The sequence below is a fragment of the Oryx dammah genome, unplaced genomic scaffold (genome assembly GCF_014754425.2).
Source record: "Oryx dammah isolate SB20612 unplaced genomic scaffold, SCBI_Odam_1.1 HiC_scaffold_4, whole genome shotgun sequence".
NCBI lineage: Eukaryota > Metazoa > Chordata > Mammalia > Artiodactyla > Bovidae > Oryx > Oryx dammah.
In genome coordinates, this window is record NW_024070188.1 from 59,259,690 (window position 1) to 59,281,070 (window position 21,381).

Genomic DNA, 21,381 nt, shown 5'->3' on the forward strand with positions numbered 1-21,381 from the left:
TTCCTTTATAACATAGATCACATTTCTCTAATTATTCTCATTGCTTGTCTGTCGTCTGTTTCTTCCACTGGAGGACAACTGTCAGGAGGGCTCCTTACTTGACCATTTTATTCTGAGCAAGTATTTCTGAGGGGATTAATTATTTGTTTTGGATACATTGGTTTAGCTGAATGAATATGCCTAATAGATAGGAATCTGGATTCAGTCTCTGATATGTTAAGATTGAAGTAAGACCTCTAAATTTATGGATAGTAATTGAAGCCTGGAAAGCTTAAACTAAAAAGTATTTAAAGCAATGATTTATAACCTTCAAGGATCTTAAATCCTTTTGAAAATATGAAGAAAACAATGGCCTCATCAGATACATATCCAGGTTAGTGTAGATATGATTCCAAGGGAGTTTGCCCTCTAGAACCTGTTGTTGAGCTTTTAAGGGACTGTCACTGACTTCCCTGAAGAATTTATGATTTAAGAGGCAGACAGAGCAATATTTGAGATAGGAGGAGAACCTAGGAAAGGTGCCTCAGAAGTGAGGAAGAATTGGGGGAATCAGGGGTTCCCAGTGCTTTATGCTCTGCTGCTGCTGCTAAGTCGCTTCAGTCGTGTCCCACTCTGTGCGACCCCATAGATGGCAGCCCACCAGGCTCCCCCGTCCCTGGGATTCTCCAGGCAAGAACACTGGAGTGGGTTGCCATTTCCTTCTCCAGTGCATGAAAGTGAAAGTTAAAGTGAAGTCGTGTCCGACTCTTCGCGACCCCATAGACTGCAGCCTACCAGGCTCCTCCGTCCATGGAATTTTCCAGGCAAGAGTACTGGAGTGGGGTGCCATAGCCTTCTCTGGCTTTATGCTCTGGAGTAGTCCAATAAAAGGAAGTGTTAGCTGTGATTCAGCAAGGAAGCAGTTCTTTTGTAACATTTCATCCCAGGCAGAGGCAGAAGGCAGATTGTGACAATTTAAGGCATGAATCCGAGTTAAGGAAACAACACGTGGGAAACAGTGCAGAAATCTTGATGTTCTCTAAGATAAACAGCCCTGATATGAGACTGTAGCCCATTTTAAGGACCTACTGAGAGGGAAATTCCATCATTTTGTTGACCTGTTGTGGCGTTTCAGCCCTGTGGTTCTCAACTGACTGCCCCATTAGAAACAACTTGGAAATGTTTTTAAAATCAGGGCCGTGCAAAGGTTAGTTAATCAGTATCTTTGGGGCTTGTAGCTCTTTTATAGCTTTTATTTTGTTTTGTTTTGGCTTTTTCTTAGAAGTTAAGAACCAGTGTACCCATCAGAAAACATCCTTATCACTCTTGTATGTTCTGTGTTAGAACACTTTCTTGTACGCATCAGTTAACTTAGCTTACTGTCATGCTAGTTTTAAATCAGTGCCCTGTAGTCCTTTTTACATTGAATTTGAATTAGTTTCTAATTCAGAACTTTTTTTGTGGCTTTCTTCTGATCTTTAGCCGAGTTGTACACATTTGTCTTTTTTGAATGATACAGCCCTCAATCAGTGAAAGATCTGCCCATTTCTGAGTAAAACAAGAAATTCTTAATGGTGCTAACATGTGGAAAGTATTCACTCTGTAGTCCTGTTTGCTTTTATTTAAATGTTGCTTTTTTTTTTTCCTACTAAATAGCAAAAACTGTTTTTTAACTAGAAAAGTTTGAACTCTGTACACTGTTTTCCAAATAGCTAATTTCATAATCTTACCTTCCTGTTTTTAAAATGGCAGTCATACATGACCCAGACCTTAAACAGGTTATCTCCAATAGAACAGACATTTCATATGAAAGGTAAGCCTATAAAAGTGGTTGAAAGGAAACTGTCAAAATAGGAAATTCAGCCTGTTGTGTTTTCACCTTGCAGTGCTTTCTCTGGATTAAATTCTTGATGAGCTGTCAGAAGTTCAAGCTTGAATCCTGCATTCACACCCTTGAAATAAAAATAAAATATGGAGAAAAATGATCTTTATGCATGCCAACCTTGACACCAGCCACAAGCTGGAAGAGGGTGTATTCAGTTTGTTAGCAACCTCATGAATTAACATTTTTACTTGCAAAGAAAATGATAATCTTAAAAGAGTCTGCTGTGTTAATAGCATCAGCGTAATGACTAGAGTAGTCACAAATTGTAGTTACTTTTCATGGGTAACTTAAGGCAGATATCAAGATTCTCTATAAAGAGATAAACTTCCTAATTTTTTAAATTAAGTTTTCCTATTTTTGCAGGTACCTAGCTAAGTAAACATTAGTAAAATGTCTGTTTTGTAATTTGTTGTAGACTTGGTCAGACTCTTTCTTCTTGTCTATTCCTATCTCCAGTTCCCCTGTATTCCCACTGCCCCTCACCCCACTCCCCCCAAAAAAACCTGACATAGTCAACAACTACTTTTTGTTTTGGTTTGAAATGATTTTGTTATTGTTAGGTCTTTTTTTTTTAAATTCACTGTTAAATTTAGTTGTTTTCTAAATACTGATATCATTTACCAGATACATCAAAATTGTTTTATTTTTACCCTTGCTTTTAGACCTGAAACAACATGATCTGTTTTTGCGTTCCAAAGCTGGCGGACCACAATGAATAACTGGAAATCCTTTCCATTTTTGCATGTTTCTGTATCCATGGAAGATGAAGAAAGAAGATAATAGTAACAATAAGAATAGCTAAATTTGAATGCTTACCATGTACAAGTACTATGCTAAATGCTCTGCATGAAATTTTAGTTTTCCCAACACTTGGCAGTAGGTGCTGTTATCTGCCTTACTTTACAGATGTGGAAGTTGAGGCACAAAGGCGTTAAATAACTTTCCCAAGTCATATGACTGATAAGTGGTAGAGTCTGGATTTAACCCAAGTAATCTGCTCCAGAGCCTGGCCTCTTAAAGCTTGTTCCTCTGTGCATGTTTGGAGATACTGCTTTTTAATAATCTCAAGCTGACAGTTAACCTCTCACAGACACTTCATTGAATGTGTTTCATGCCTTGGGACCTATGCCAAGACTGGGATACAGAAATAAGTAAGACTCGATCATTCTTCTGAGGAGCTTATTGTCTACCACGGAGATGCTGAAATATGAAATTTCACTGTAGTGTGAGAATGCTGTGTAGTGGGTCCCCTGGCAGCGTGGTCAGGGGTCTCAGAGTGTTCATCATGGTCATGGATGCCCTGGCTCAGTCTTGGAGATCAGAGGTCTTAGTACCTTTGATTTCTTATTTTATCCAGCATGGCTTTAATTACCTTCTACATGTGGGTTTCTAAGATTTCACCTGCAGTCTAGACCTAGGCCTGTTCTGAGCAGTGGACTCTTATCTGATTGTCTGTTTCTCCTTGTGGATGTCTCACAAGTCCCTTCAAATCAACAGGTCAAAACCAGAATCCTTACCCCCTGCTCCTTTTCCCATCTCCCCTTGCAAACCTGCTCTGCCTCCAGTGTCCCTGTCCCAGTAGATGATATCTTAGGCCACAAACCTGGGGTCATACTCCGTCTCCATTTTCCTCTTCTCCATATCAGTCACAAAGCTCTGTTCCCTCTGTCTCCTAAAGAAGTCTCTCTCTGACCTACTGCTTTGCCTCTTCATCCACCCTGCTCCCACTACTGTCCTTTCTCACCAGGACCGCAGTGGTGGACCTGAGTTTTCTGCCCTTTCTTGCCTTGCATCCCATTCTCTTGTTAAAGAAATGGCAATGATAGAGTCTCATGAAAAGCAAATACATTATGTCATTTCTTGCTTCTCTTTAGCCCACCATTATCTTGGAATAAATGTGAAAATCCTTAACATGGTCTGGAAGGCAGGACTTAACCCCTCCCTGCATCTCCAGCCTGATCTCGTGCCCCTTTCCCTCTTCCCACTCCAGCCAGACTGGCCCTTCTTCACATCTGAACAGTTCACATTCCTCTCCTCAGAGCTGAGAATGCCTGCTGTCCCCTTTGCCAAGTCTTCCTCACTACTGGATCCCATGGGGCCCGATACTTAGATTACCGTGTATTGTTCTAGAACTGATTATGAATGAAGGTAACTTGTAGAACAAGTAGGAATGAGTAAAAAGAGGCATTAATCATTTTTAGCTGAAGAAATAGCATAAGCAGGCAAAAGACTGATACTTCTTCACATATAAGAGCATTTATAAAATCAGTAGGATATCTCAGAAGGAAAATGAGCAAAGAATATGAGGCAATTAGCCTAGAGTAAATATAACTATTAATATTTGAAAAGTTCACCTTCATTAGTGTTCAAGGAAAATTAATGAATTCAATATTGCTATTTTTCTTAGCAAAAGTTGCAGATATTTTTACAAAATCTTTTGTTGACTAGATGAAACAGCATATGCATATGATCTCAACCTTGTTTAGTATACACAAATAAATATGTGGACTTCGCAGCCTAAAAACATGTGCCCATATGAGCATAGAAAAACAGAAGTAATTATCCCAGTGCTGGGACTATGGATGACTTTTTTTTCTTTAAATATTTCTTATGTAATCAGAAAATGACATATAATCTTTACAAATCACATGTTAAGACCGCTTATTTGAAATACTAAGAAATCTAGCCAGAATAAATTTTTCTTTTACATAGTAAGGAGTCTCTATGCCAGATTTCTTCATCTTTGAGTTTGAATCCCCAGATTTCAAGTTGTATTCATCAAAATATACTTTTTCCTCTTATAATAGTACATTAGTTAAAATTAATGTTAGCATTGACTAATGTTACTTTAATAGAGCATATTATAATTTGTGCTGGAGAAGGAAATGGCAACCCACTCCAGTATTCTTGCCTGAAAAGTCTCATGGACAGAGGAGCCTGGTGGGCTACAGTCCATGAGGTATCAAGGGCTTGGACACAACCTAGCGACTAAACCCCACACTATTATAATTTGTGAGCCACTCACTAATCCCTCAAGTCAGTCGTATGGTGAGTAAATAGTGTTGTTTGTATTTTGCGTATAAAGGTAAGAACAGTTTAGAGTCAGTCCTTGTCACATAGCATCCATTTTACAGTCCACATCTTAACACCCAAGTTTTCTTACTTCACAGATACATTTTAATACATATTAAAATAGTGAAATCCTTAAACAGGCTACTGTTTAAACATTGTTAATATAGGGTAAGTATTAGGTTATGTATTTTCAAATTGCAAAATGCTTAGTTGCTCAGTCGTGTCCAACTCTTTGCAACCCCATGGACTGTAGCCCACCAGGCTCCTCTATCCATGTGGATTCTCCAGGCAAGAATACTGGAGTGTGTTGCCATGCCCTCCTCCAGGGGATCTTCCCAACCCAGGGATCAAACTCAGATCTCCAGCATTGCAGGTGGATTTGTTTTTGTACTGAACTTTTTTATGATAGTGTAAACTGGTGCCGTCTTGGAGGCTGGCTACCATATGTACCATCTTTAACACATGGAAAAATTAAGTGAATGAAGGACAGGCATAGTAGATAAAGTATAAATATGGGATTGACGTGAAGCAAGTAAGCTGATAATCTTTGTGTATAATGTTGTGATCTGCTGCAAAAAAGATGTAGCATATTAGTTTTATGAAAAATAAGCCTATAGATAGACCTTAGTAATATTCTAGGATATTGTTTTTAGGGTCTTTTGAATTTTACACATTGACTTTATTATTATTAGTGACTTAATTAGGGGATCAGTAAACAAAGGTACGCATGAATGGAAAGGTGCAAAGTTTGAGCCAATGCATATCTGAGGGGTGTGTGAATAAATGATTTGGTTAAACCCTGTAACTCTGAGGTCAGAGACCTAGTTAATGCCTGTGCAACAGAAGTTAATGCTCAGGAGTTTGTTCTCAGGCTATTAATATTCATAGGTCTGGACGGTATTACTATAAAAGAATTAATGAATGAGTAAGTATATCTATATAGAAGACAAGGAAAGCCATATGTGGTCCAATTATGAGTGTTTAATATATTTTTACTATTAATACATTTCTAAAGTGCTTGATTCCAATGTAAATCTATTTGGATAAATACCATACAGAGATAAATACCTGAAAATCAGTGTTCTGCATTATTTGAGAAGTGGTGACTGCTTATTGAAAATAAGAAGATATGATCTAATTGGTTATGTCTGGGAGTAATGACGGAGAAGGCAATGGCAACCCACTCTAGTACTCTTGCCTTGAAAATCCCATGGATGGAGGAGCCTGGTAGGCTGCAGTCCAGGGGGTTCTCGAAGAGTCGGACACAACTGAGCTACTTCACTTTCACTTTTCAGTTTCACGCATTAGAGAAGGAAGTGGCAACCCACTCCGGTGTTCTTGCCTGGAGAATCCCAGGGACGGGAGAGCCTGGTGGGCTGCCATTTATGGAATCACACAGAGTCAGATACGACTGAAGCGACTTAGCAGCAGCAGTGACTTGAGCACTCATTCAGAGAATCACCATTGTTTAAATCTTCCTCCATCACCTTTTAGACATCATTACAGATATTTTTATTGACTAAAACATAAAATATACTTCTCCTTACCTATTTTTTAAATAGATGGTTGCTGGCAACCATCAGAGTTGTTTAAAAAAACCAGTACCTTTCTCTGTAATAACCTACAAGGGAAAAGAATCTGAAAAAGAATAGATGTATGTATATGTGTAACTAAATCATTTTGCTGTACACTTGAAAGTAACACAACATTGTAAATCAACTGTACTCCAATGTAAAATAAAAACTAGAGAAAAAGAGTATTTGTAATTTTCTTGATGTAGATTTTTAAAAATTGTAATAACTATTCTGATACCAGTCTTCAGAATTGGTATTTAGAAAAAGTCAGAGGTAAAAGGTAGATACATATGTAGTGAAGATAGAGGATGACATCACCAACTCAATGGACGTGAGTTTGAGCAAACTCTGGGAGAGAGTGAAGGATGGGCAAGCCTGGTGTGCTGCAGTCCATGGGGTCAGAAAGAGTTGGTCAAGACTTAGCAATTGAACAACAACAAATTATGGTTTTGTACATACTTTTTCTTAAGCATTTGTTAACTGGTTTTTTTGTAATATGAGTAGTATACTATATAATCCTTTCCTTCAGAATCTTTTCCTTTAGAATATACAAGGATTTTTTTGGTCAGGCATATTGTTCATAAAATTTTCTGCATGTGGCTAGAACACAAAAATGCCGACACCAAGAACTGTTGGTATAAAGTATAAGCTGTTGGGCCACCCATAGAAGTGTCTTCATGATGTGATGTCACCAGGTCAAACAGACTTTGCAGTTTGGTCATCTGCCTGTGCCGTTGCCCCTCAGTGCTTCTAACTTTCTCTCTGCATTGCCCATTTGAATACAAGTGCTTGTTGTAGTAAAAGTGGGAATTTCAGAATGGGTTGTCAATTTAACTAAACTACATAATAGTTCTAGACTGAAAATTGAAATTTAGTATGTAATTCCTAAATGTGTCTAGAGTGTGTCTTCATCTAAGATGTTGGAATCCTGGGATTTGAGAGTTAGATGGGCATCTTAGAAGCCATCTAGTCACATCTTTTACCTGATAAAAGACTCATTCTGTAACAGTCCAGTTTATCTTGCCCTGCCTCCGTTTTTTCGGCCACTTATCTTCCATGGGGCCTGCTGCTTTGCAGGTGTTTGGTTTCTGGTGTGACTTCATAAGGTCTCTTCCTCTGGGCCTTCATTTGGATTTTCCGGTGTCTTTTTTACTCAGACATCTGAAAGCAGCTGCTGTCTTTGCTGTCTTGTGCTGAATGTCCTGAGACTTTCTTCACACAACTATTTTTATATCTCATGCCATCTGCTTTCCTCTGCATATCTGGATGTCAGTGCCCTCTTTAAATGATAAGGTCAGGATATTTTAGATATTTTAGTAGCAAAGAGGCTAGTAATTCCTTTGCTCTGAATACTTTTATCTGATCTGGTTTTTATAATTAATGCCCACATTGTCTTAGTGTGGCCTATTGTGAGGAAATTTGTTTTTCTTTTTAAACAGCTTTTAAAAATTATTATGGACATTTTTTAGACCAAAATGTAGGGAGAGCAGTGTGATGAGTACCCTTATATCCTTTCGCCTAGATTTATTCATTGTTAAGAGTTGAGGCAGTAATATGGCATTTCGTTGTCTTAAAATTATACCTACGATCCAGATCTATTCTGTACTCAAATTGTCCTAATTTGTTTGGTTCCTGTAGCAAGATTCCAGATATTGAGGGAATCATCTGAAACTTCACCAAATCTGTTTGTTACTGAGTTCAGATAGTGATTCCAGACATGGCATTTTTCCCTTGACTATTTCAATATGCATGTTAAAAAATAAGCATAATCATCTGTATGACCACTCTATTATTTGACCTAGCAAAATTAATAGCAGTTCCCTAATACTATCTAATATATTCAAATTATCTATCGTATTCAGATCTTAACACCTGTTTTGTTCAAACCAGCAGCCAATCAAGGACCATGGTATGCAGATGTTTTATTCATCTTAATAAAAATGTAAACTTTATTTACATTAGATGTCATTGTCTTGATACTGCCCCATTGCACTAGCCTGGGAATCTGCAAACTTTTTCTTAGAGAACCATATAGTAACTACTTTAGGCTTGTGGGTCCTCTGGTCTTTGTCACAACTGCTAGGGCTTCCCTTGTGGTTCAGCTGGTAAAGAATCCGCCTGCAATGCGGGAGACCTGGGTTTGATCCCTGGGTTGGGAAGATCCCTTGGAGAAGGGAAAGGCTACCCACTTCAGTATTCTGGCCTGGAGAATTCCATGGACTGTATAGTCCATGGGGTAGCAAAGATTCAGACACCACTGAGTGCCTTTCACTTTCACAACTGCTCAGCTCTGCCACATAGTCGTTAAGCAAACACATGAGCATGACTGTTTCAGTAAGATTAAAAAAACAAAAATCAGGGCCTGGCCCATTGGTTGTTATTTTGCTGACCTCTGCCTAACCTATTATGGTCTGTTGTTGGTTTTTTTTTTTTCTATCAATATGATTGTTCTCAAGTTTTGTGTCAGTTCATTAATACCATCTGGTTACAGTATTCTACCTGTGAACCCATTAAATGGTAATAGTTACCATTTAGTGAATACACACAGTATGCTATGTGCTTGACACAGATAATTAGTCTTACTTCTTAAAAACACCCTGGGAGATAAGATGATATTATTACCAATTTTTCAGAAGAGAAAATTAAGACTTAAGAGAGAGGTTAGGTAACTTACCCAGTGTCACATACCTGAATGTGAACACTAGGTCGGCACCTTGTTTTATAAGATTTATGGTGTACTATTAATGTTAAACCTATGTGAAAGAAGACCCTCTTTGTAAAAGGCAGACTGTTAGCCTTTCTCCATCTCGGTCACAGGTGTGTATTGAGAGATGGTTGAGTAATCTGTTGGAATCAGGAGCACAAAATGTCTCTTTCCTAAACTGCTATTTGGGGAACTTTATAAAGAATGTGCAGTTAGTTTGGATGGCATGTCTTAGAAAAGAAGGATCCCTAGGACACCACCTGGGCTCACACTGTGTTTGCAACTGGACTGTATCCAGTTCTGTCTCTGCCATTTCTCAAATCATGGAGAGTAGTTCTGTGGTTAAACCTTAGAGGACCCGCCCACTGTATCCTCAGATCCAACTTGCAGCTGCTGCTGCTGCTAAGTTGCTTCAGTCGTGTCCGACTCTGTGCGACCCCATAGATGGCAGCCCACCAGGCTCTCCCATCTCTGGGATTCTCTAGGCAAGAACACTGGAGTGGGTTGCCATTTCCTTCTCCAGTGCATGAAAGTGAAAAGTGAAAGTAAAGTCACTCAGTTGTGCCTGACTCTTAGTGACCCCATGGACTGCAGCCTACCAGGCTCCTTCGTCCATGGGATTTTCCAGACAACAGTACTGGAGTGGGGTGCCATTGCCTTCTCCCAGATCCAACTTAAGTACCCTTAAAAGTAGCCAGAATCTACTTTCTGTCTTCTCAGCTTTATTTTACTTTATTCTTTTGGCTTTTAGTTAGATTTTAGGGTTATTTTTGCTTTGTTTTCGTAACAATGTTTGTTGTGCCCTTTTAGTTTAAAATGTATTTTCTGGTGTGCTCAGTTGCTAAGTCATGTCCGACTCTATTGTGACCCCATGGACTCTAGCAGCCCACCAGGCTCCCTCATGTCTATGGCATTTCCCAGACAAGAACACTGACTGGAGTGAGTTGCCATTTCCTTCTTTCCTCCTGGAGAATTTTAAATGTAGTAGTGTTGGATGTAATTTGTCTTAAAAACCAGGAGGTGGCGATGTTTTCCAGTTGATGCTTTAAGGTTGTGGTTGGAGTACCACCAGGAGGACCTAACTTGTCCATAAAAATCTGCTTCAACTCAATAGTGCTTCTTAATACAATGCTATAAATATGTTATTTCCTGAAGTAGGACAGCTTCAACTTTCAACTTTGCTTTTTATTAGAAGGAAATACTTGACAAACTCATAGTTGGCATTTACTTGAGAAACAGGACAAAACACCTTGTCAAATCATGTCTTAATATTAGGCCTTGGACAGTGGGGGAATTACCAAAGTCACCATGTTGCCAGTTCTCTGAATAGAATAATTGTGAACATTTTGGCACTTTTAGTACATACATAGATGTATAAACCAAAATGAGCTCTATCAAATGTATGTTTGTTTTCACATTATGAACCTCTGTCTATATCCATGTAGTTATAATTTATAAAGTCAGTTTAGTAGTCTGTTGTATTAGACTGTGCTATACTTTATTTAACCAACCCCTTCTGCGTTGGCACATAGGTTTCTGCTATTAACAGAATTGCAGTATATCATCTTTATTTATACTTTGCTCAGTTGAATAATTTCTCAAGATGCATTCATCAGCAATGTTTGGTGTTTACCAGTATGAGTAGTGGTATCTCATTCTTTTAAGTTAGCACTTCCTCATTGCTAGTGATTTTAAGAGCTATATATGTCTAAAGATAATTTATAAATAAGTGGTCTTAAAAAAAATAATGGAAATGCAACTATTGTTAGAATCAAGGGATAGTGAAAACATTATATATCCAACTTCAGATATACTGAATGCACTTGGTTATCACTGCTCTAAATGCTCATCCAAGAAGACAGAAAAAGTTCAAAACTGACATGGTAAGCATCCAGCTTACTTTCCAATATAAGAAATCAAGAAAAGAGTAGACCTGTAGAAGGAAGAACATAAGGCAAAAAAAAAAAAAATTTAATTAATAAAGAGGATCGAACTACCTATCAATAGTTTGTCCTTTGAACAAACAAAAAGAAAAACTTTTCAGCAAGATTGATGATAGAAAAAAAAAACAGGGATAAATGATACTATGATGAAGAGATAAGTATACTGAAGTTGAGTTTTTAAAATTTGTATGAAAACCATGAAAAGTTAAATGCCATAAAATGTTAAATTTTAGAAGAACTGGGAAATTTCCCAAGAAAATTTAATTTGGTAAAACTGATCAAGGAAGAAATAGAAGACATCAAATGTCTTAAAACTCTTAAATTGAATTAACCTTTTAAAATCCACAAAGGAAACAAGAAACAGGTCAAGACAGTTTTCAAATGAGGTCTTCTAAAACTGTCTTCCAGAGGTTGTTTTTTTTTTTTTTTTTTTAAAGAAGAAAGCAACCTAACTTGTCTAGTAAGTCTGATATCACCCATGATACTCAAACCAGATAAAGTCCAAGAAAGGATTATAGACAAATTCTGCTTACAAAAATAGATGTATTAATCCAAAATGAAGTATTACCAAGCCAAATCCATTTTTTTAATGATTTATTGGGTTCAAGGATATAATGTGTATGTCATAACTTTAAGAGGAATATATGAGAATGATAAAACAACAAATTGGCGAGAATAGAGTTTTCTCCAGAGAAAAGGAATTGAGGACCTTATCTAGGAGAAGAGCAGGAGGGGAGACATCCATTGTATTGTAAATTATATTTTTTAAGCTGGATGCTAGGAACATAGATGTTTGTTTTTGTCATTTATGTTGTCTTAAGTATTTTGTACTATAGTGTTAGCAGGCTTAACAGCTTTGTAAATTTAAATGCCACTTTAAAATGGTGTTCTTTTTTGTGGATTTGCTGAAACCTATTTCCCTTGGATGCATGCAAACAAGTGTAAAAGTTTTAAATGTGTAAGCCATCCTGAAATATAGTAAAGAACACTATATATGCATTTTCATGGCTATTAAGGGGCATGTAGGGCTGCAGTCCATGGGGTTGTGAAGAGTCAGACACGACTGAGCGACTTCACTTTCACTTTTTACTTTCATGCATTGGAGAAGGAAATGGCAACTCACTCCAGTGTTCTTGCCTGGAGAATCCCAGGGACGGGGGAGCCTGGTGGGCTGCCGTCCATGGGGTTGCACAGTGTCGGACACGACTGAAGCAACTTAGCAGCAGCAGCAGCAGGGAAGAAAAAGACTCTTAGCTCTTCTTCATTTAAATGAGAGTGAGTGGCTTTGGAACTGAAGTTTCAGGCTTGCTTTTAGTTTCTTTTTTTCTTTCTGTTATGTGTTTGTTTTTTTTTTAATAATGATGTATTATCATCAAGTAAACACTATTATGTTTAGTTTACCTCAATTTTGAGATTTAGTAAACTAGTGGGACTCACTCTGTTTTGGATTCATTTTGCTTCTAACTTCATGGTTTCATTTTGACTTTAAAGCAGTTTGGACTTGACCTGAAGCACTTTCTTAAGGAGCTGTTAGTTTTGCTTTTTGTTTTTTTTTATTTTTCCATACCCAATATTAAAAAAATTGTAGTTTGGGATTCTAGCTAATGAGAATTCTAATTTAAACTGAAGATTGAACTGTTGGATTTTCTAGCATTTATTCACGAAATAGTAATAGAACATTTTCTATGTATATGAGATATGGTACCAAGTCATGGATGTGACTTATTAAGATGTAGTCTTGAACCTTCAGAATATAATAAGTGAAATAGATGTTTAACTATAGGTACCATGAAAAGTGAAGTTGCTCAGTCATGTCCGACTCTTTGTAACCCCATGGACTGTAGCCTACCATGCTCCTCCGTCCATGGGACTTTCCAGGCAAGAGTACTGGTGTGGGTTGCCATCTCCTTCTCCAGAGGATCTTCCTGACCCAGGGATCGAACCCAGGTCTCCCACATTGTGGGCAGACGCTTTACTGTCTGAGCTATCAGGGAACTTCAAGGTACCATAGGGAACTATAGGTACTATAGTTACAAGCACTTTGAAATATTTCTTCCCTACTGGGAATTAATTCTCCCCATCTTTTTTATAGCTGTAGCTGTGTATGTGTGTGTTTAAACTGTGTTTTAAAAGTTATGGGTATGTTTTAAAGTAAACAAGTGGGATCTGATTAAACTTAAAAGCTTTTGCACAGCAAAGGAAACGATAAGCAAGGTGAAAAGACAACCTTCAGAATGGGAGAAAATAATAGCAAATGAAACAACTGACAAAGGATTAATTTCCAAAATATATAAGCAGCTCGTACAACTCAATACCAGAAAAACAAACAACCCAATCAAAAAGTGGGAAAAAGACCTAACAGACATTTCTCCAAAGAAGACATCCAGATAGCTAACAAACACATGAAAAGATGCTCAACATTGCTCATTATTAGAGAAATGCAAATCAAAACTACAATGAGATATCCCCTCACACCAGTCAGAATGGCCATCATCAAAAAGCATACAAACAATAAATGCTGAAGAGGGTGTGGAGAAAAGGGAACCCTCTTGCACTTGTTGGTGGGAATGTAAATTGATAACAGCCACTATGCAAGACAGTATAGAGATTACTTAAAAAACCAGGAATAAAGCCACCATCAGTTCAGTTCAGTCGCTCAGATGTGTCTGACTCTGCGACCCCAGGGACTGCAGCACGTCGGGCTTCCCTGTCCATCACCAACTCCGAGAGCTTACCCAAACCCATGTCCATCAAGTCGGTGATGCCATCCAATCATCTCATCCTCTCTTGTTCCCTTTTCATCCCGCCTTCAATCTTTCCCAGCATCAGGGTCTTTTAGAATGAGTTAGTTCTTTGCATCAGGTGGCCAAAGAATTAGAGTTTCAGCTTCAAAATCAGTCCTTCCAATGAATATTTAGGACTGATCTCCTTTAGGATTGACTGGTTGGATCTCCTTGCAGTCCAAGGGACTCTCCAGAGTCTTCTCCAACACCACAGTTTAAAAGCATCAGTTCTTCTACGCTCAGCTTTCTTTATAGTCCAACTCTCACATACATACATGACTACTGGAAAAATCATAGCCTTGACTAGTTGGACCTTTGTTGGCAAAATAATGTCTCTGCTTTTTAATATGCTGCCTAGGTTTTTCATAGCTTTTCTTCTGAGGAGCAAGCATCTGAATTTCATGGCTGCAGTCATTATCTGCAGTGATTTTAGAGCCCATGAAAATAAAGTCTGTCACTATTTCCATTGTTTCCCCATCTATTTGCCATGAAGTGATGGGACCGGATGCCATGGTCTTTGTTTTCTGAATGTTGAGTTTTAAGCCAGCTTTTTCACTCTCCTCTTTCACTTTCATCAAGAGGCTCTTTAATTATTCTTCACTTTCTGCCATAAGGCAGAAACCACCATCAGTTCAGTTCAGTTCACTCAGTCATGTCTGATTCTTTGTGACCCCATGGACTGCAGCACCCAGGATTCCCTGTCCATCACCAACTCCCAGAGCTTACTCAAACTCATATCCATCAAGTCCATGATGCCATCCAACCATCTCCTCCTCTGTCATCCCCTTCTTCTCCTACCTTCAGTCTTTCCCAGCATCAGGGTCTTTTCCAATGAGTCAGCTCTTCACATCGGGTGGCCAAAGTAGTGGAGCTTCAGCTTCAGCATCAGTCCTTCCAATGAATATTCAGGACTGATTTTCTTTAGGATTGACTGGTTTGATCTCCTTGTGGTCCAAGGGACTCTCCAGAGTCTTCTCCAACACCACAGTTCATTTCTTTATAGTCCAGCTCTCACATGCATACATGACTACTGGAAAAACCAGAGCTTTGATTAGACGGACCTTTGTTGGCAAAGTAATGTGTCTGCTTATTAACATGCTGTCTAGGTTTGTCATAGCTTTTCTTCCAAGGAGCAAGCATCTTTGAATTTCATGGCTATATCATCTGCAGTGATTTTGGAGCCCCCCAAAATAAAGTTACTCACTGTTTCTTTCCACTGTTTCCCCATCTAATTGCCATGAAGTAATGGGACAAAATGCCATGATCTTAGTTTGCTGAATGTTGAGTTTTAAGCTGATTTTGTCACTCTCCTCTTTCACTTTCATCAAAAGCCTCTTTGGTTCTTTGCTTTCTGCCATGGGTGGTGTCATCTGCGTATCTGAAGTTACTGATATTTCTCCTGGCAATCTTGATTCCAGCTTGTGCTTCATCAAGCCTGGCATTTCACATGATGTACTCTGCATATAAGTTAAATATGAAGGGTGGCAATATACAGCCTTGATGTACTCCTTTCCCAATTTGGAACCAGTCTGTTGTTCCATGTCCAGTTCTAACTGTTGCTTCTTGACCTGCATACAGATTTTTCAGGAGGCAGGTAAAGTGATCTGCTATTCCAGTCTCTTTAAGAATTTTCCACAGTTTATTGTGATCCACACAGTCAAAGGCTTTGGTGTAGCCAATAAAGCAGAAGTAGATATTTTTCTGGAACTCTCTTTATATGTGGTCCAGCGGATGTTGGCAATTTGACCTCTGGTTCCTCTGCCTCTTCTAAATCTGGCCTGAACATCTGGAAGTTCACAGTTCACATACTGTTGAAGCCTGGCTTGGAGGATTTTGAGCATTACTTTGCTAGCGTGTAAGATGAGTGCAATTGTGCAGTAATTTGAGCATTCTTTGGCATTGCCTTTCTTTGGGATTGAAATAAAAACACGTTTTCCAGTCCTGTGGCCACTGCTGAGTTTTCCAAATTTGCTGGCATATTGACTGCAGCACTTTCACAGCATCATCTTTCAGGATTTGAAATAGTCAGCTGAAATTCCATCACCTCCACTAGCTTTGTTTGTAGTGATGCTTCCTAAGGCCCACTTGACTTCGCATTCCAGGATGTCTGGCTCTAGATGAATGATCACACCATTGTGGTTATCTGGGTCATGAAAATCTTTTTTGTACAGTTCTGTTTATTCTTGTCACCTGTTCTTAATATCTTCTGCTTCTGTTAGGTCCATACCATTTCTGTCCTTTATTGAGCCCATCTTTGCATGAAATGTTCCCTTGGTATCTCTAATTTTCTTGAAGAGGTCTCTAGTCTTTCCCATTCTGTTGTTTTCCTCTATTTCTTTGCATTGATCACTGAGGAAGGCTTTCTTATCTCTCTTTGCTATTCTTTGAAACTCTGCATTCAAATGGCTATATCTTTCATTTTCTCCTTTGCCTTTAGTTTTTCTTCTTTTCTCAACTATTTGTAAGGCCTCTTTAAACAGCCATTTTGCCTTCTTGCATTTCTTTTTCTTGGGGATGGTCTGGATCACAGCCTCCTGTACAGTATCACCAATCTCCGTCCATAGTTCTTCAGGCACTCAGTCTAGCAGATCTAATTGCTTGAATCTATTTGTCACTTCCACTGTATAATCGTAAGGGATTTGATTTAAGTCATACCTGAATGGTCCTGTGGTTTCCCTACTTTCTTCAATTTAAGTTGGAATTTGGCAATAAAGAGTTCATGATCTGAGCCACAGTCAGCTCCCGGTCTTATTTTTGCTGACTGTATCATCTTTGGCTGCAAAGAATATAGTCAATATGATTTTGGTATTGATCATCTGGTGATGTCCATGTGTAGAGGCTTTTCTTGTGTTATTGGAAGTGGGTGTTTGCTATGGCCAGTGGGTTCTCTTGGGAAAACCCTGTTAGCCTTTGCCCTGCTTCATTCTGTACTCCAAGGCCAAATTTTCCTGTTACTCCAGGTGTTTCTTGACTTCCTACTTTTGCATTCCAGTCCCCTATGATGAAGAAGACATCCCTTTTTGGTGTTAGTTCTAGAAGGTCTAGTAGGTCTTCATAGACCCATTCTTCTTCAGCATTACTGATTGGTGCCTAGACTTGGATTACTGTGATATTGAATGGTTTGCCTTGGAAACAAACAGAGATCATCCCGTCATTTTTGAGACTGCACCCAAGTACTGCATTTTGGACTCTTTTTTGTTAACTATGCTGGCTACTCCATCTCTTCTAAGGGATTCCTGCCCACAGTAGTAGATATAATGGTCATCTGAGTTACATTCACCCATTCCAGTCCATTTTAGTTCACTGATTCCTAAAATGTCGATGTTCCCTCTTGTCATCTCCTGTGTGACCACTTCCAATTTGTCTTGATTCATGGACCTAACATTCCAGGTTCCTATGCAGTTTTATTCTTTGCAGCATTGGACTTTACTTCCATCACCAGTCTCATCCACAACTGGGTGTTGTTTTTGCTTTAGCTCTGTCTCTTCATTCTTTCTGGTGTTATTTCTCCACCGATCTCCAGTAGCATATTGAGCACCTACCAACCTGGGAAGTTCCTCTTTCAGTGTCCTATCTTTTTGCCTTTTCATACTGTTCATGGGGTTCTCAAGGCAAGAATTCCCTTCTCCAGTGGATCACATTTTGTCAGAACTCTCCAGCATGACCCCTCCATCTTGGGTGGCCCCACATGGCATGGCTCATGGTTTCACTGAATTAGACAAGCCTGTGGTCCTTGTGATCAGTTTGATTAGTTTTCCGTGATTGTGATTTTCATTCTGTCTGCCCTCTGATGGATAATGAGGCTTATGGAAGCTTCCTGATAGGAGAGACTGACAGGGGGAAACTGGGTCTTGTTCTGATGGGCAGGGCCATGCTCAGTAAATCTTTAATCCAGTTTTCTGTTGATGAGGGAGGCAGTGTTCCCTGCTGTTGTTTGACCTGAGGGCAAACTATGGTGGAGGTAATGAAGATAATACCAACCTCCTTCAAAGGTCTGCTCTGCTGCACTCAGTGCCCCCCACCCTGCCACCATATGACCCAACAGTCCCACTCCAAAGCATATACCCTGAGGAAACCAAAATTGAAAAAGACACATGACCTCAATGTTCCTTGCAGCACTGTTTACAATAGCTAGAACATGGAAGCAACCTAGAGGTCAATCAACAGATGAATGGATAAAGAAGTTGTGGTACATATACACAATGGAATATTACTCAGCCATAAAAAAGAACACCATTGAGTCAGTTCCAATGAGGGGGATGAACCTAGAACCTATTATACAGAATCAGAAAGAGAAAGATATATATCATTACTAACACATATATATGCCATCTAGAAAGATGGTACCAAAGAATTTATTTGCAGGGCAGCAGTGGGGAAACAGACATAGAGAACTGACTTATGGACATGGGGAGAGGGGAGGAGAGGGTGAGATGTATGTAAATAGTAACATGGAAACTTACATTATAATATGTAAAATAGATAGCCAATGGGGATTTGCTATATGTCTCAGGGAACTCAGGGGCTCTATATCAACCTAGAGGGGTGGGATGGGAAGGGAGATGGGAGGGAGGCTTATGAGGAAGGGGACATATGTGTACCTATGGCTGATTCATGTTGAGGTTTAACAGAAAACAACAAAATTCTGTAAAACAATTATCCTTCAATTAAAAAGTTAGTTCAGTTCAGTTGCTCAGTCATGTCCAACTCTTTGCAACCCTATGGACTACAGCACACCAGGCTTCCCTGTCCATCACCAATTCTTGGAGCTTGCTCAAACTCACGTCCATTGAGTCAGTGATGCCATCCAGCCATCTCATCCTCTGTCGTCGCCTTCTCCTCCTGCCTTCAGTCTTTCCCACCATCAGGGTCTTTTCCAATGCGTCAGTTCTTCGCTTCAGGTGGCCAAAGTATTGGAGTTTCAGCTTCAACATCAGTCCTTCCAGTGCACACTCAGGACTGATCTCCTTTAGGATGGACTGGTTGGATCTCCTTGCAGGCCAAGGGACTCTCAAGAGTCTTCTCCAAGACCACAGTTCAAAAGCATCTGTTCTTCAGTGCTCAACTTTCTTTATAGTCCAACTCTCACATCCATACATGATACTGGAAAAACCATAGCTTTGACTATATAGAGCATTGTAGGCAAAGTGATGTCTCTGCTTTCTAATATGCTGTCTAGGTTTGTCATAGCTTTTCTACCAAGGAGCAAGCGTCTTTTAATTTCATGGCTGCCGTCACCATCTGCAGTGATTTAAATTAATTAATAAAAAAACATTATGTGTATGTTTTAGGAATAATGTAAGCCTTTTGAACTAATTTTAAAGGTAATCAATTCATTCCTCTTTAATGCTGAGAGAAATTTACTCAGGTAGAAATTTTCACGCATTGATAAAATGATTTAGCTTCACTCAGAATTGGAAGGACTACGATAGGCTGTCAGATGCGCTGTAGAAATTGAGATTTGTCTCTTTCACTGGATTGCCATTTGAACTATCCTACTTAAAAGTGATATGAAGTGCTTAGCTGTAAGAAGTGAAAGGGGACGACCGAGGATGAGATGGCTGGGTGGCATCACTGACTCGATGGACACGACTCTGAGTGAACTCCGGGAGTTCGTGATGGACAAGGAGGCCAGGCGTGCTGCGATTCATGGGGTCGCAAAGAGTCGGACACCACTGAGCGACTGAACTGAACTGAACTCTTGTTTTACAAGATAGATAAACTGTTTGCAAATGCGTCTCTTTTAGTACTGCTTTAAAAATCTGGGGTTTTCAGGTAGTATGCCTGCCACTTTGTTTTCCTTAGTAATGACTTTCTCATATTTTACTCTTGATATATCTTCTGTGACTGTTTGCTAGGATGCTCATCTAAAATGTGAATACTTCGTAACTTATCTATGCCCATGACTTTATTTTTAGATTTTAAGTTGCTGATGTATGGAAACAATCATCAAATTTTAATTAATTTCAAGGCTTCTTTGCATTCTCAAAGTTTGCGTTCCCCCTTCTTTTTTGACTTATTTTTACATTGTATAGTATTTCCAGACAGTTCAGCAGTTAATACTCAGAATAGGAGATCTGAATCATTTGTTTTAGCCTGTTTGATGTAAAAAGTCTGTGTGAGACGGTAAATTCAACATAGTTCCTTCATACGTAATTCCTCTTTTAAGTCAGGCTTTTTGTGGCTTCTTATCATGGGATGTGTATCAGTCAGGATTAGATTTGGCTGCATATAGCTAACGTCCACCAGGAGGGCTTAAAATAGAAACTGATTTTTCCCTCACGTTCATAAAGTCTAGAATTAGAAAATGGTGGGGGTGATAAGGAGTTTCACAATATCAGGGTCCCAGGCTTCTGTCTTACTGTTCTTCCATACCCATCTCATGACCCTGAATGGCTTCTTGAACTCCAGCTCTCACATCCAGACTCCATCCAGCAAGAATGAAGAAGAGCAGAAAGGCAGAAGAGTCCTCTGGTTAATTCGGTCCCTCTGAGCAGGCTTTTCAAAAGTCATGAAGCCATATTGTTTTACATTTCTTTGACAGTACAGTGCTTGTGTCCTCTTGGGGAATGTCTGTTGCCAGGGAGGCTAAAATGTATAGAAGTTTTTTTTTTTTCCTGCCACAATGTATCCAGCTAGACATCTGGGTTATGTTCATTGTGAAGGAGGGGTGAAATGGGTGTTGGGGTGAGCAGTCAGAAGCCTCTGCCTCACAGTTGTTTCTGAGTTCTAATAGGAAAGTAGCAAGTGGAGCAATATCTGGGTTATGATATAATCATGGAAAGTGATGGCTAAGAAAACTCTGCTCTACCTGTGGACTTGGACTTAAACTTTTACCCCTAATCATTATTATTTTTTGTGTTACTATTTTCCAAGTGTATGTGTTAAGTACTTTTCATACATTTTATGTAGTTCCCATGGTAGTATCTGTTAGGCACTGCCCATTTCATGTCATAGGTGAGAAAACCAAGACACAGATAGATTGTATACTTGGCCTACATCCTCAGAATAGTCAGTGGGGAGTCGAATGTTGAGTGTGCACTGAAAGATCACCACTGATAACTGCTCCTGTCCTCTGTTTATTAATCTGTCCACCTATGCATCTATCCCTCAGACGCCACTGCCACCCCTGTCCCTGCCTCTTGTACCCAAGAATCATTTGAGGTTGCTCAAGCACAAAGAACAGAAAAACAAACAGGTAGATTGAACTAAATATAAGAAAGAAAATAGAATGAAGCTGAGGTTCAAATGATACACAGAGTTCAATGCTGTATGATCCTACAGAGATGCTAAAAGTCTCCACCTGACTTCTCATTGTGTCCTACCAGAAACTAAAAGGCAGAAAAACAAGGTAGAATTTTTTTTTTTTTAATTTGGACTCTTGGCTTTATTTTTTAGTCATATAATAATTTGAATCCTTATAAAGAATACTAGTTCTTTT

The 21,381-nt window shown here is 39.1% G+C and overlaps 1 protein-coding gene across 1 annotated transcript in view; it reads left to right on the forward strand.

The window, feature by feature from the left end:
• The window catches only part of TBPL1 (TATA-box binding protein like 1), a 38,728-nt gene that overhangs the window by 8,647 nt on the left and 8,700 nt on the right, over window positions 1-21,381 (forward strand). The window lies entirely within an intron of this gene.